General features: G+C 44.0%; 2 non-coding genes across 2 annotated transcripts; both read left to right on the plus strand.

Moving 5' to 3' along the window:
* Positions 1-1310: 1310 nt before the first annotated feature.
* TRNAC-GCA (transfer RNA cysteine (anticodon GCA)) lies at positions 1311-1382 on the plus strand. The gene has a single exon. It is a non-coding gene; the product is annotated as a tRNA-Cys (tRNA).
* An 8800-nt stretch (positions 1383-10182) lies between these two features.
* Positions 10183-10254, plus strand: TRNAC-GCA (transfer RNA cysteine (anticodon GCA)). The gene has a single exon. It is a non-coding gene; the product is annotated as a tRNA-Cys (tRNA).
* Positions 10255-13863: the final 3609 nt, after the last annotated feature.

The following is a 13863-nucleotide window of genomic DNA, read 5'->3' on the forward strand; positions in this document are numbered from 1 at the left end:
GTGATCCACTAGAATGGAGTATTCTAGGTTGTGGATCTACCAAAAGTGGTGTTGTGTCTGTTGTGGGATGTTGAAAATAAAAAGGTGGGGGTTTTTATTTGCTTTTTTATTTATACCAATAAAAAGGTCTCCCCTTCTACCAATCACCATTGCCTCCAGCCCTTCACTCCAACTACCACCACCACTCACTCAAATCCCAACTACCTTCTTCCTCTCCACTTCTCGATGCCCAACCATCAACCACTTCACACACACACACTTACCTTAACATCCACCGATTTCTCACTCCATCACCATGCTCTGCTGCAAGCCTCAGGGTCTTCACAGGATTTGAATTCACAACCTCTTTGCTCCAAGGCAGCAGCTCTAACCACTAGACCATGAAAGCTACCTGGAAACTGGAAACTGGAAACTGGAAACTGGCAACGATGACAGTGGTCTTGGCCTGTTTTGACAAAATGAGAAAATGCACAAAGGGGGGCTCGGACCTCAGACCGAGCTACTTCTTAGGCTTGCTATATCTACAATCCGAGCCCCCCTCTCTTTTTGGCACGCAGGGCACGCAGATGATAAGTACTGGAATGATTGAGAGCTTTAAATGTATGTAACTTACAAACCTGTATAACTTTTTGGCACCAGTTGTTTTGACAAAAAGAGAAAATGCACAAAGGGAGGCTCGGACCTAACAAACCTGTATAACATTTTGGCACCAGTTGTTTTGACAAAAAGAGAAAATGCACAAAGGGGCTCAGACCTCAGACCAAGCTACTTCTTAGGCTTGCTATATCTACAATTGGAGCCCCCCTCTCTTTTTGGCACGCAGGGCACGCAGATGATAAGTACTGGAACGATTGAGAGCTTTAAATGTATGTAACTTACAAATCTGTATAACTTTTTGGCACGTGTTGTTTTGACAAAAAGAGAAAATGCAGAAAGGGGGGGCTCGAACCTAACAAACCTGTATAACTTTTTGGCACCAGTTGTTTTGACAAAAAGAGAAAATGCACAAAGGGGGGCTCAAACCTAAGACCAAGCTACTTCTTAGGCTTGCTATATCTACAATTGGAGCCCCCCTCTCTTTTTGGCACGCAGGGCACGCAGATGATAAGTACTGGAACGATTGAGAGCTTTAAATGTATGTAACTTACAAATCTGTATAACTTTTTGACACCAGTTGATTTAAAAAAATAATTTTTTCCCACCTGTTCAGATACATTTGACTGGAACAGTACAGGCAAGCCGAAGAGCTAATTCGGACTTAGGTTCGAATCCCCCCCTCTTCGCGTTTACACTGGCAAGCTTTGTGTTGCGGGGGTATAGCTCAGTGGTAGAGCATTTGACTGCAGATCAAGAGGTCCTTGGTTCAAATCCAAGTGCCCCCTAACACACATTTTTTTGCTTTACAACTTAACCATATCCCACAAATGTAGTTTCTTGCTGAAAATCGCCTCATCCAGTCAATGAGCAGCCACCCTGGAGCGCAGAGGTTCAAGAGGTCCTTAGTTCAAATCCAAGTGCCTGCTAATGCATAATTTTTTCTTTACAGCTCAACCATATCTCATGTATGTAGTTTATTGCAAAAAATTTGCAATGTTGAGGTACAGACATTGCTAATTTTTTAGCAATAGCTCAGTGGTGGAGCATTGTGGATGCCCAAGGCAGCAGCTCTAACCACTAGACCATGAAAGCTACATGGAAACTGGCAACAATGACAGTGGTCTTGGCCTGTTTTGACAAAATGAGAAAATGCACAAAGGGGGGCTCGGACCTCAGACCGAGCTACTTCTTAGGCTTGCTATATCTACAATCCGAGCCCCCCTCTTTTTTGGCATGCAGGGCACGCATATGATAAGTACTGGAATGATTGAGAGCTTTAAATGTATGTAACTTACAAACCTGTATAACTTTTTGGCACCAGAGGTTTTGACAAAAAGAGAAAATGCACAAAGGGAGGCTCGGACCTAACAAACCTGTATAACTTTTTGGCACCAGTTGTTTTGACAAAAAGAGAAAATGCACAAAGGGGCGCTCAGACCTCAGACCAAGCTACTTCTTAGGCTTGCTATATCTACAATTGGAGCCCCCCTCTCTTTTTGGCACGCAGGGCACGCAGATGATAAGTACTGGAACGATTGAGAGCTTTAAATGTATGTAACTTACAAATCTGTATAACTTTTTGGCACCTGTTGTTTTGACAAAAAGAGAAAATGCACAAAGGGGGGGCTCGAACCTAACAAACCTGTATACCTTTTTGGCACCAGTTGTTTTGACAAAAAGAGAAAATGCACAAAGGGGGGCTCAAACCTAAGACCAAGCTACTTCTTAGGCTTGCTATATCTACAATTGGAGCCCCCCTCTCTTTTTGGCACGCAGGGCTTGCAGATGATAAGTACTGGAACGATTGAGAGCTTTAAATGTATGTAACTTACAAATCTGTATAACTTTTTGACACCAGTTGATTTAAAAAAATAATTTTTTCCCACCTGTTCAGATACATTTGACTGGAACAGTACAGGCAAGCCGAAGAGCTAGTTCGGACTTAGGTTCGAATCCCCCCTCTGTGCATTTACACTGGAAAGCTTTGTGTTGCGGTGGTATAGCTCAGTGGTAGAGCATTTGACTGCAGATCAAGAGGTCCTTGGTTCAAATCCGAGTGCCCCTTAACACACATTTTTTTTGCTTTACAACTTAACCATATCCCACAAATGTAGTTTCTTGCAGAAAATCGCCTCATCCAGTCAATGAGCAGCCACCTTGGAGCGCAGAGGTTCAAGAGGTCCTTGGTTCAAATCCAAGTGCCTGCTAATGCATAATTTTTTCTTTACAGCTCAACCATATCTCATCTATGTAGTTTATTGCAAAAAATTTGCAATGTTGAGGTACAGACATTGCTAATTTTTTAGCAATAGCTCAGTGGTGGAGCATTGTGGTCAGGCAGAAAAGAACTATAGAACTTCTAAGGTTCAAATCTCCCCCCCCCCTCAAAACCCTTTCCTCCCTTCCATGGTGCAGTTACTCTGTGTGCCAAAACAGGACAAGACCTTGGTCTCTGCATTTTGTTGCCAAGCAGCTCCCATGGCTTTGTGGTTAGAGCTGCTGCCTTGGAGCGCAGAGGTTGTGAGTTTGAATCCTGTGAAGACCCTGATGATGAAAGATGTCAAATGAGATTGATCGTGAGAACCTGGGATGACTGGAGGATTGGAGAGCCATGGATCATGGGACTGAAAGATATCGATGGATGGACTGAGTCAAGCGGATGTCAAGGAGAGCAGATTGGAGAGCAGTGGGACTGGAGGAGATCGATGGACTGAGGAGAGGAGGCTTTCAAGGTAAGTGGTCAGAGAGTGTTGTGGGGCATTGTGGATGGTGATCCACTAGAATGGAGGAATCTAGGTTGTGGATCTACCAAAAGTGGTGTTGTGTCTGTTGTGGGATGTTGAAAATAAAAAGGTGGGGGGTTTTATTTGCTTTTTTATTTATACCAATAAAATGGTCTCCCCTTCTACCAATCACCATTGCCTCCAGCCCTTCACTCTAACTACCACCACCACCACCACTCACTAACACCCCAACTACCTTCTTCCTAAGCACCTTCCTCCCCACCCACATCACATCCACTTCTCCATCACCTTCTGGATGCCCAACCATCAACCACTTCACACACACACTTACCTTAACATCCTCCGATTTCTCACTCCATCACCTTGCTCTGCTGCCAGCCTCAGGGTCTTCACAGGATTCGAATTCACAACCTCTTTGCTCCAATGCAGCAGCTCTAACCACTAACCATCGATGGACTGAGGAGAGGAGGCTTTCAAGGTAAGTGGTCAGAGAGTGTTGTGGGGCATTGTGGACGCAGATCCACTAGAATGGAGGAATCTAGGTTGTGGATCTACCAAAAGTGGTGTTGTGTCTGTTGTGGGATGTTGAAAATAAAAAGGTGGGGGTTTTTATTTGCTTTTTTTATACCAATAAAATGGTCTCCCCCTCTACCAATCACCATTGCCTCCAGCCCTTCACTCCAACTACCACAAACCTGTATAACTTTTTGGCACCAGTTGTTTTGACAAAAAGAGAAAATGCACAAAGGGGGGCTCAGACCTCAGACCAAGCTACTTCTTAGGCTTGCTATATCTACAATTGGAGCCCCCCTCTCTTTTTGGCACGCAGGGCACGCAGATGATAAGTACTGGAACGATTGAGAGCTTTAAATGTATGTAACTTACAAATCTGTATAACTTTTTGGCACCTGTTGTTTTGACAAAAAGAGAAAATGCACAAAGGGGGGGCTCGAACCTAACAAACCTGTTTTCCTTTTTTGGCACCAGTTGTTTTGACAAAAAGAGAAAATGCACAAAGGGGGGCTCAAACCTAAGACCAAGCTACTTCTTAGGCTTGCTATATCTACAATTGGAGCCCCCCTCTCTTTTTGGCACGCAGGGCACGCAGATGATAAGTACTGGAACGATTGAGAGCTTTAAATGTATGTAACTTACAAATCTGTATAACTTTTTTACACCAGTTGATTTAAAAAAATAATGTTTTCCCACCTGTTCAGATACATTTTGACTGGAACAGTACAGGCAAGCCGAAGAGCTAGTTCGGACTTAGGTTTGAATCCCCCCTCTGTGCATTTACACTGGCAAGGTTTGTGTTGCGGGGGTATAGCTGAGTGGTAGAGCATTTGACTTCAGATCAAGAGGTCCTTGGTTCAAATCCGAGTGCCCCCTAACACGCATTTTTTTGCTTTACAACTTAACCATATCCCACAAATGTAGTTTCTTGCAGAAAATCGCCTCATCCAGTCAATGAGCAGCCACCCTGGAGCGCAGAGGTTCAAGAGGTCCTTGGTTCAAATCCAAGTGCCTGCTAATGCATAATTTTTTCTTTACAGCTCAACCATGTCTCATGTATGTAGTTTATTGCAAAAAATTTGCAATGTTGAGGTACAGACATTGCTAATTTTTTAGCAATAGCTCAGTGGTGGAGCATTGTGGTCAGGCAGAAAAGAACTATAGAACTTCTAAGGTTCAAATCTCCCCCCCCCCCTCAAAACCCTCTTCTCCCTTCCTCTGTGCAGTTACTCTGTGTGCCAAAACAGGACAAGACCTTGGTCTCTGCATTTTGTTGCCAAGCAGCTCCCATGGCATTGTGGTTAGAGCTGCTGCCTTGGAGCGCAGAGGTTGTGAGTTTGAATCCTGTGAAGATCCTGTTGATGGAAGATGTTAAATGAGATTGATCGTGAGAACCTGGGATGACTGGAGGATTGGAAAGCCATGGATCATGGGACTGAAAGATATCGATGGATGGACTGAGTCAAGGTCATGTCAAGGAGAGCAGATTGGAGAGCAGTGGGACTGGAGGAGATCGATGGACTGAGGAGAGGAGGCTTTCAAGGTAAGTGGTCAGAGAGTGTTGTGGGGTATTGTGGACGGTGATCCACTAGAATGGAGGATTCTAGGTTGTGGATCTACCAAAAGTGGTGTTGTGTCTGTTGTGGGATGTTGAAAATATAAAGGTGGGGGTTTTTATTTGCTTTTTTATTTATGCCAATAAAATGGTCTCCCCTTCTACCAATCACCATTGCCTCCAGCCCTTCACTCCAACTACCACCACCATTCACTAACACCCCAACTACCTTCTTCCTCAGCACCTTCCTCCCCACCCACATCACATCCACTTCTCCATCACCTTCTGGATGCCCAACCATCAACCACTTCACACACACACACACTTACCTTAACATCCACCGATTTCTCACTCCATCACCATGCTCTGCTGCCAGCCTCAGGGTCTTCACAGGATTTGAACTCACAACCTCTTTGCTCCAAGGCAGCAGCTCTAACCACTAGACCATGAAAGCTACATGGAAACTGGCAACGATGACAGTGGTCTTGGCCTGTTTTGACAAAATGAGAAAATGCACAAAGGGGGGCTCGGACCTCAGACCGAGCTACTTCTTAGGCTTGCTATATCTACAATCCGAGCCCCCCTCTTTTTTGGCACGCAGGGCACACAGATGATAAGTACTGGAATGATTGAGAGCTTTAAATGTATGTAACTTACAAACCTGTATAACTTTTTGGCACCAGTTGTTTTGACAAAAAGAGAAAATGCACAAAGGGGGGCTCAGACCTCAGACCAAGCTACTTCTTAGGCTTGCTATAGCTACAATTGGAGCTCCCCTCTCTTTTTGGCACGCAGGGCACGCAGATGATAAGTACTGGAACGATTGAGAGCTTTAAATGTATGTAACTTACGAATCTGTATAACTTTTTGGCACCTGATGTTTTGACAAAAAGAGAAAATGCACAAAGGGGGGGCTCGAACCTAACAAACCTGTATAACTTTTTGGCACCAGTTGTTTTGACAAAAAGAGAAAATGCACAAAGGGGGGCTCAAACCTAAGACCAAGCTACTTCTTAGGCTTGCTATATCTACAATTGGAGCCCCCCTCTCTTTTTGGCACGCAGGGCACGCAGATGATAAGTACTGGAACGATTGAGAGCTTTAAATGTATGTAACTTACAAATCTGTATAACTTTTTGACACCAGTTGATTTAAAAAAATAATTTTTTCCCACCTGTTCAGATACTATAGAACTTCTAAGGTTCAAATCTCCCCCCCCCCCCTCAAAACCCTCTCCTCCCTTCCTCTGTGCAGTTACTCTGTGTGCCAAAACAGGACAAGACCTTGGTCTCTGCATTTTGTTGCCAAGCAGCTCCCATGGCATTGTGGTTAGAGCTGCTGCAGCTGCTTGGAGCGCAGAGGTTGTGAGTTCGAATCCTGTGAAAACCCTGATGATGGAAGATGTTAAATGAGATTGATCGTGAGAACCTGGGATGACTGGAGGATTGGAGAGCCATGGATCATGGGACTGAAAGATATCGATGGATGTCAAGGAGAGCAGATTGGAGAGCAATGGGACTGGAGGAGATCGATGGACTGAGGAGAAGAGGCTTTCAAGGTAAGTGGTCAGAGAGTGTTGTGGAGCATTGTGGACGGTGATCCACTAGAATAGAGGCTTCTAGGTTGTAGATCTACCAAAAGTGGTGTTGTGTCTGTTGTGGGATGTTGAAAATAAAAAGGAGTGGGTTTTTATTTGCTTTTTTTTTATACCAATAAAATGGTCTCCCCTTCTACCAATCACCATTGCCTCCAGCCCTTCACTCCAACTACCACCAGCACTCACTCACACCCCAACTACCTTCTTCCTCAGCACCTTCCTCCCCACCCACTTTTCGATGCCCAACCATCAACCACACACACTTACCATCCACCGATTTCTCACTCCATCACCATGCTCTGCTGCCAGCCTCAGGGTCTTCACAGGATTTGAACTCACAACCTCTTTGCTCCAAGGCAGCAGCTCTAACCACTAGACCATGAAAGCTACATGGAAACTGGTAACGATAACGATAACGATGACGATGACGATGACGATGACGATGACGATGACGATGACGATGACGATGACAGTGGTCTTGGCCTGTTTTCACAAAATGAGAAAATGCACAAAGGGGGGCTCGGCCCTCAGACCGAGCTACTTCTTAGGCTTGCTATATCTACAATCCGAGCCCCCCTCTCTTTTTGGCACGCAGGGCATGCAGATGATAAGTACTGGAATGATTGAGAGCTTTAAATGTATGTAACTTACAAACCTGTATAACTTTTTGGCACCAGTTGTTTTGACAAAAAGAGAAAATGCACAAAGGGAGGCTCGGACCTAACAAACCTGTATAACTTTTTGGCACCAGTTGTTTTGACAAAAAGAGAAAATGCACAAAGGGGGGCTCGGACCTCAGACCGAGCTACTTCTTAGGCTTGCTATATCTACAATCCGAGCCCCCCTCTCTTTTTGGCACGCAGGGCACGCAGATGATAAGTACTGGAATGATTGAGAGCTTTAAATGTATGTAACTTACAAACCTGTATAACTTTTTGGCACCAGTTGATTTAAAAAAATAATTTTTTCCCACCTGTTCAGATACATTTGACAGGAACAGTACAGGCAAGCCGAAGAGCTAGTTCGGACTTAGGTTCGAATCCCCCTCGGTGCGTTTACACTGGAAAGCTTTGTGTTGCGGGGGTATAGCTCAGTGGTAGAGCATTTGACTGCAGCTCAAGAGGTCCTTGCTTCAAATCCGAGTGCCCCCTAACACGCATTTTTTTGCTTTACAACTTAACCATATCCCACAAAAGTAGTTTCTTGCAGAAAATCGCCTCATCCAGTCAATGAGCAGCCACCCTGGAGCGCAGAGGTTCAAGAGGTCCTTGGTTCAAATCCAAGTGCCTGCTAATGCATAATTTTTTCTTTACAGCTCAACCATATCTCATGTATGTAGTTTATTGCAAAAAAATTGCAATGTTGAGGTACAGACATTGCTAATTTTTTAGCAATAGCTCAGTGGTGGAGCATTGTGGTCAGGCAGAAAAGAACTATAGAACTTCTAAGGTTCAAATCTCCCCCCCCCCCCATCAAAACCCTCTCCTCCCTTCCTCTGTGCAGGTACTCTGTGTGCCAAAACAGGACAAGACCTTGGTCTCTGCATTTTGTTGCCAAGCAGCTCCCATGGCATTGTGGTTAGAGCTGCTGCCTTGGAGCGCAGAGGTTGTGAGTTCGAATCCTGTGAAGACCCTGATAATGGAAGATGTTAAATGAGATTGATCGTGAGAACCTAGGATGACTGGAGGATTGGAGAGCCATGGATCGTGGGACTGGAAGATATCGATGGATTGACTGAGTCAAGCGGATGTCAAGGAGAGCAGATTGGAGAGCAGTGGGACTGGAGGAGATCGATGGACTGAGGAGAGGAGGCTTTCAAGGTAAGTGGTCAGAGAGTGTTGTAGGGCATTGTGGTCAGTGATCCACGAGAATGGAGGATTCTAGGTTGTGGATCTACCAAAAGTGGTGTTGTGTCTGTTGAAGGATGTTGAAAATAAAAAGGTGGGGGTTTTTATTTGCATTTTTTTTTATACCAATAAAATGGTCTCCCCTTCTACCAATCACCATTGCCTCCAGCCCTTCACTCCAACTACCACCACCACTCACTCACTCACTCCCCAACTACCTTCTTCCTCAGCACCTTCCTCCCCACCCACATCACATCCACTTCTCCATCACCTTCTGGATGCCCAACCATCAACCACTTCACACACACACTTACCTTAACATCCACCAATTTCTCACTCCATCATCATGCTCTGCTGCCAGCCTCAGGGTCTTCACAGGATTTGAACTCACAACCTCTTTGCTCCAAGGCAAAGACCATGAAAGCTACCTGGAAACTGGCAACGATGACAGTGGTCTTGGCCTGTTTTGACAAAATGAGAAAATGCACAAAGGGGGGCTCGGACCTCAGACCAAGCTACTTCTTAGGCTTGCTATATCTACAATCCGAGCCCCCCTCTCTTTTTGGCACGCAGGGCACGCAGATGATAAGTACTGGAATGATTGAGAGCTTTAAATGTATGTAACTTACAAACCTGTATAACTTTTTGGCACCAGTTGTTTTGACAAAAAGAGAAAATGCACAAAGGGAGGCTCGGACCTAACAAACCTGTATAACTTTTTGGCACCAGTTGTTTTGACAAAAAGAGAAAATGCACAAAGGGAGGCTCAGACCTCAGACCAAGCTACTTCTTAGGCTTGCTATATCTACAATTGGAGCCCCCCTCTCTTTTTGGCACGCAGGGCACGCAGATGATAAGTACTGGAACGATTGAGAGCTTTAAATGTATGTAACTTACAAAACTGTATAACTTTTTGGCACCTGTTGTTTTGACAAAAAGAGAAAATGCACAAAGGGGGGGCTCGAACCTAACAAACCTGTTTTCCTTTTTTGGCAACAGTTGTTTTGACAAAAAGAGAAAATGCACAAAGGGGGGCTCAAACCTAAGACCAAGCTACTTCTTAGGCTTGCTATATCTACAATTGGAGCCCCCCTCTCTTTTTGGCATGCAGGGCACGCAGATGATAAGTACTGGAACGATTGAGAGCTTTAAATGTATGTAACTTACAAATCTGTATAACTTTTTGACACCAGTTGATTTAAAAAAATAATTTTTTCCCACCTGTTCAGATACATTTGACTGGAACAGTACAGGCAAGCCGGAGAGCTAGTTCGGACTTAGGTTCGAATCCCCCCCTCTGTGGGTTTACACTGGAAAGCTTTGTGTTGCGGGGGTATAGCTCAGTGGTAGAGCATTTGACTGCAGATCAAGAGGTCCTTGGTTCAAATCCGAGTGCCCCCTAACACACATTTTTTTTGCTTTACAACTTAACCATATCCCACAAATGTAATTTCTTGCAGAAAATCGCCTCATCCAGTCAATGAGCAGCCACCCTGGAGCGCAGAGGTTCAAGAGGTCCTTGGTTCAAATCCAAGTGCCTGCTAATGCATAATTTTTTCTTTACAGCTCAACCATATCTCATGTATGTAGTTTATTGCAAAAAATTTGCAATGTTGAGGTACAGATATTGCTAATTTTTTAGCAATAGCTCAGTGGTGGAGCATTGTGGTCAGGCAGAAAAGAACTATAGAACTTCTAAGGTTCAAATCTCCCCCCCCCCCCTCAAGACCCTCTCCTCTCTTCCTCTGTGCAGTTACTCTGTGTGCCAAAACAGGACAAGACCTTGGTCTCTGCATTTTGTTGCCAAGCAGCTCCCATGGCATTGTGGTTAGAGCTGCTGCCTTGGAGCGCAGAGGTTGTGAGTTCGAATCCTGTGAAGATCCTGATGATGGCATATGTTAAATGAGATTGATTGTGAGAACCTGGGATGACTGGAGGATCGGAGAGCCATGGATGGAGGATCGGAGAGACTGGAGGATCGGAGAGCCATGGATGATGGGACTGAAAGATATTGTTGGATTGACTGAGTCAAGCGGATGTCAAGGAGAGCAGATTGGAGAGCAGTGGGACTGGAGGAGATCGATGGACTGAGGAGAGGAGGCTTTCAAGGTAAGTGGTCAGAGAGTGTTGTGGGGCATTGTGGATGGTGATCCACTAGAATGGAGGATTCTAGGTTGTGGATCTACGAAAAGTGGTGTTGTGTCTGTTGAAGCATGTGGGATGTTGAAAATAAAAAGGTGGTGGGTTTTATTTGCTTTTTTTTTTATACCAATAAAATGGTCTCCCCTTCTACCAATCACCATTGCCTTCACTCCAACTACCACCACCACCCACTCACACCCCAACTACCTTCTTCCTCAGCACCTTCCTCCCTGGAAGTACTGGAATGATTGAGAGCTTTAAATGTATGTAACTTGATACTGGATGTATGTAACTTGTATGTAACTTGATACTGGAGGAACATATTGATATAGTTGGGGTCACTGAGACATGGCTGGACTCCTCGCATGACTGGGCGGTTAATCTGCAGGGGTTTACATTGTTTCGCAAGGATAGAATGAACAGAAAAGGTGGTGGAGTCTGTCTGTATGTTAGAAGTGGTATGAAAGTCAGTGTGAACGATGCCATAGTGTGTGATGATTCTGAGGATGTGGAATCATTGTGGGTAGAATTACAAAAGAAGGGAAATACTGAAAAAATAGTATTTGGTGTAATCTACAGACCCCCTAATATCACTGAAGAGATAGAAGTTCGGCTTCATAAACAAATAGAGAGGGCCGCCCGGGCAGGTACAGTGGTAATAATGAGAGATTTTAACTATCCAGATATAGATTGGGGTCCGGGGTTGGCTAAAACTACAAAGGGGCGACAATTCCTAAATTTATTGCAGGATAATTTTATGGGCCAGTTTGTGGAGGACCCAACAAGAAGTGATGCCTTGTTGGATCTGATCATTTCCAACAATGCAGAGCTGGTTGGTAATGTAACTGTGCGGGAAAACCTTGGTAATAGCGACCACAATATAGTTACTTTTGACTTAAAATGTAGAAAACAAAGACAGGCGGGGAAGGCAAAAACATATAACTTTAAAAAGGCAAATTTCCCTGGGCTGAGGGCTGCACTACAGGACATAGACTGGGGGGATGTGTTGTCAAATACTGATACAGAAGGTAAATGGGACATCTTTAAATCAACTCTAAATAACTATATAGCTAAATATATACCAAAGGGGAACAAATATAAACGATTAAAACTAAATCCTACATGGCTGACACATGATGTTAAAAGAGCAATAAACAACAAAAAAATAGCCTTCAAAAAATACAAATCTGATGGGTCAGCGATAACATTTAAACAGTACAAGGAGCTTAATAAAATCTGTAAAAATGTAATAAAAACAGCAAAAATTCAAAATGAGAGACAGGTGGCCAAAGAAAGCAAAACTAATCCTAAATATTTTTTTAGATATATTAATGCAAAAAAAACAAGGACAGAGCATGTAGGACCCCTTAATAATGATAATGGGGAGGTTGTCACAGGCGATCAAGAGAAGGCGGAGCTACTGAATGGGTTCTTTAGTTCTGTATACACTATGGAAGAAGGAGCTGACATTGGCCAGGTCAGTGCTGGTAACACATCATGTAATGTACTGAACTGGCTTAATGTAGAGATGGTACAAGGTAAGTTAAGTGATATAAATGTAAGCAAATCCCCAGGACCGGATGGACTACACCCAAGAGTTCTTAGAGAGGTAAGTTCAGTAATATCTGTACCCCTGTTCATGATATTTAGAGATTCTCTGGTGTCTGGTATTGTGCCAAGGGACTGGCGCAAGGCGAATGTGGTACCAATCTTCAAAAAGGGCTCTAGGTCTTCCCCAGGAAACTATAGACCGGTAAGTTTAACGTGCATTGTGGGTAAATTGTTTGAAGGACTTATAAGGGATTACATACAGGAATACATAGGGGATAATTGTATTATAAGTGATAGCCAGCATGGGTTTACTAAGGATAGAAGTTGTCAAACCAATCTAATTTGCTTTTATGAAGAGGTGAGTAGAAGCCTTGACAGAGGAATGGCTGTGGATATAGTGTTTCTGGATTTTGCTAAAGCGTTTGATACTGTCCCTCATAGACGTCTGACAGGTAAGTTAAGGTCTTTGGGTTTGGAAATTTTAGTTTGCAACTGGATTGAACACTGGCTCATGGATCGTACCCAGAGAGTGGTGGTCAATGATTCGTACTCTGATTGGTCCCCGGTTATTAGTGGTGTACCCCAAGGTTCAGTACTGGGACCGCTGTTGTTTAATTTATTTATCAATGATATAGAGGATGGTATTAACAGCTCTGTTTCTATCTTTGCAGATGACACCAAGCTTTGTAGCACGGTACAGTCTATAGAGGATGTGCATAAGTTACAAGATGACTTGGATAGACTAAGTGTCTGGGCATCCACTTGGCAAATGAGGTTCAATGTGGATAAATGTAAAGTTATGCATCTGGGTACTAATAACCTGCATGCATCGTATGTCTTAGGGGGGATTAAACTGGCAGAGTCACTGGTAGAGAAGGATCTGGGTGTACTTGTAGATCACAGACTACAGAATAGCATGCAATGTCAGGCTGCTGCTTCCAAAGCCGGCAGGATATTGTCATGTATCAAAAGAGGCATGGACTCAAGGGACAGGGACATAATACTCCCCCTTTATAAATCATTGGTACGGCCTTACCTTTAATATGCTGTTCAGTTTTGGGCACCTGTCCATAAAAGGGACACTGCGGAGTTGGAAAGGGTGCAGAGACGAGCGACTAAACTAATATGGGGCATGGAACATCTTAGCTATGAGGAGCGATTAAAGGAGTTACAATTGTTTAGTCTTGAGAAGAGACGTTTAAGGGGGGATATGATAAACGGATATAAGTATACTAATGGCCCATACAAAAAATATGGAGAAAAACTGTTCCAGGTTAAAGCCCCCCAAAGGACGAGGGGGCACTCCCTCCGTCTGGA

The sequence above is a fragment of the Hyla sarda genome, unplaced genomic scaffold (genome assembly GCF_029499605.1).
Source record: "Hyla sarda isolate aHylSar1 unplaced genomic scaffold, aHylSar1.hap1 scaffold_1062, whole genome shotgun sequence".
Taxonomy (NCBI): domain Eukaryota; kingdom Metazoa; phylum Chordata; class Amphibia; order Anura; family Hylidae; genus Hyla; species Hyla sarda.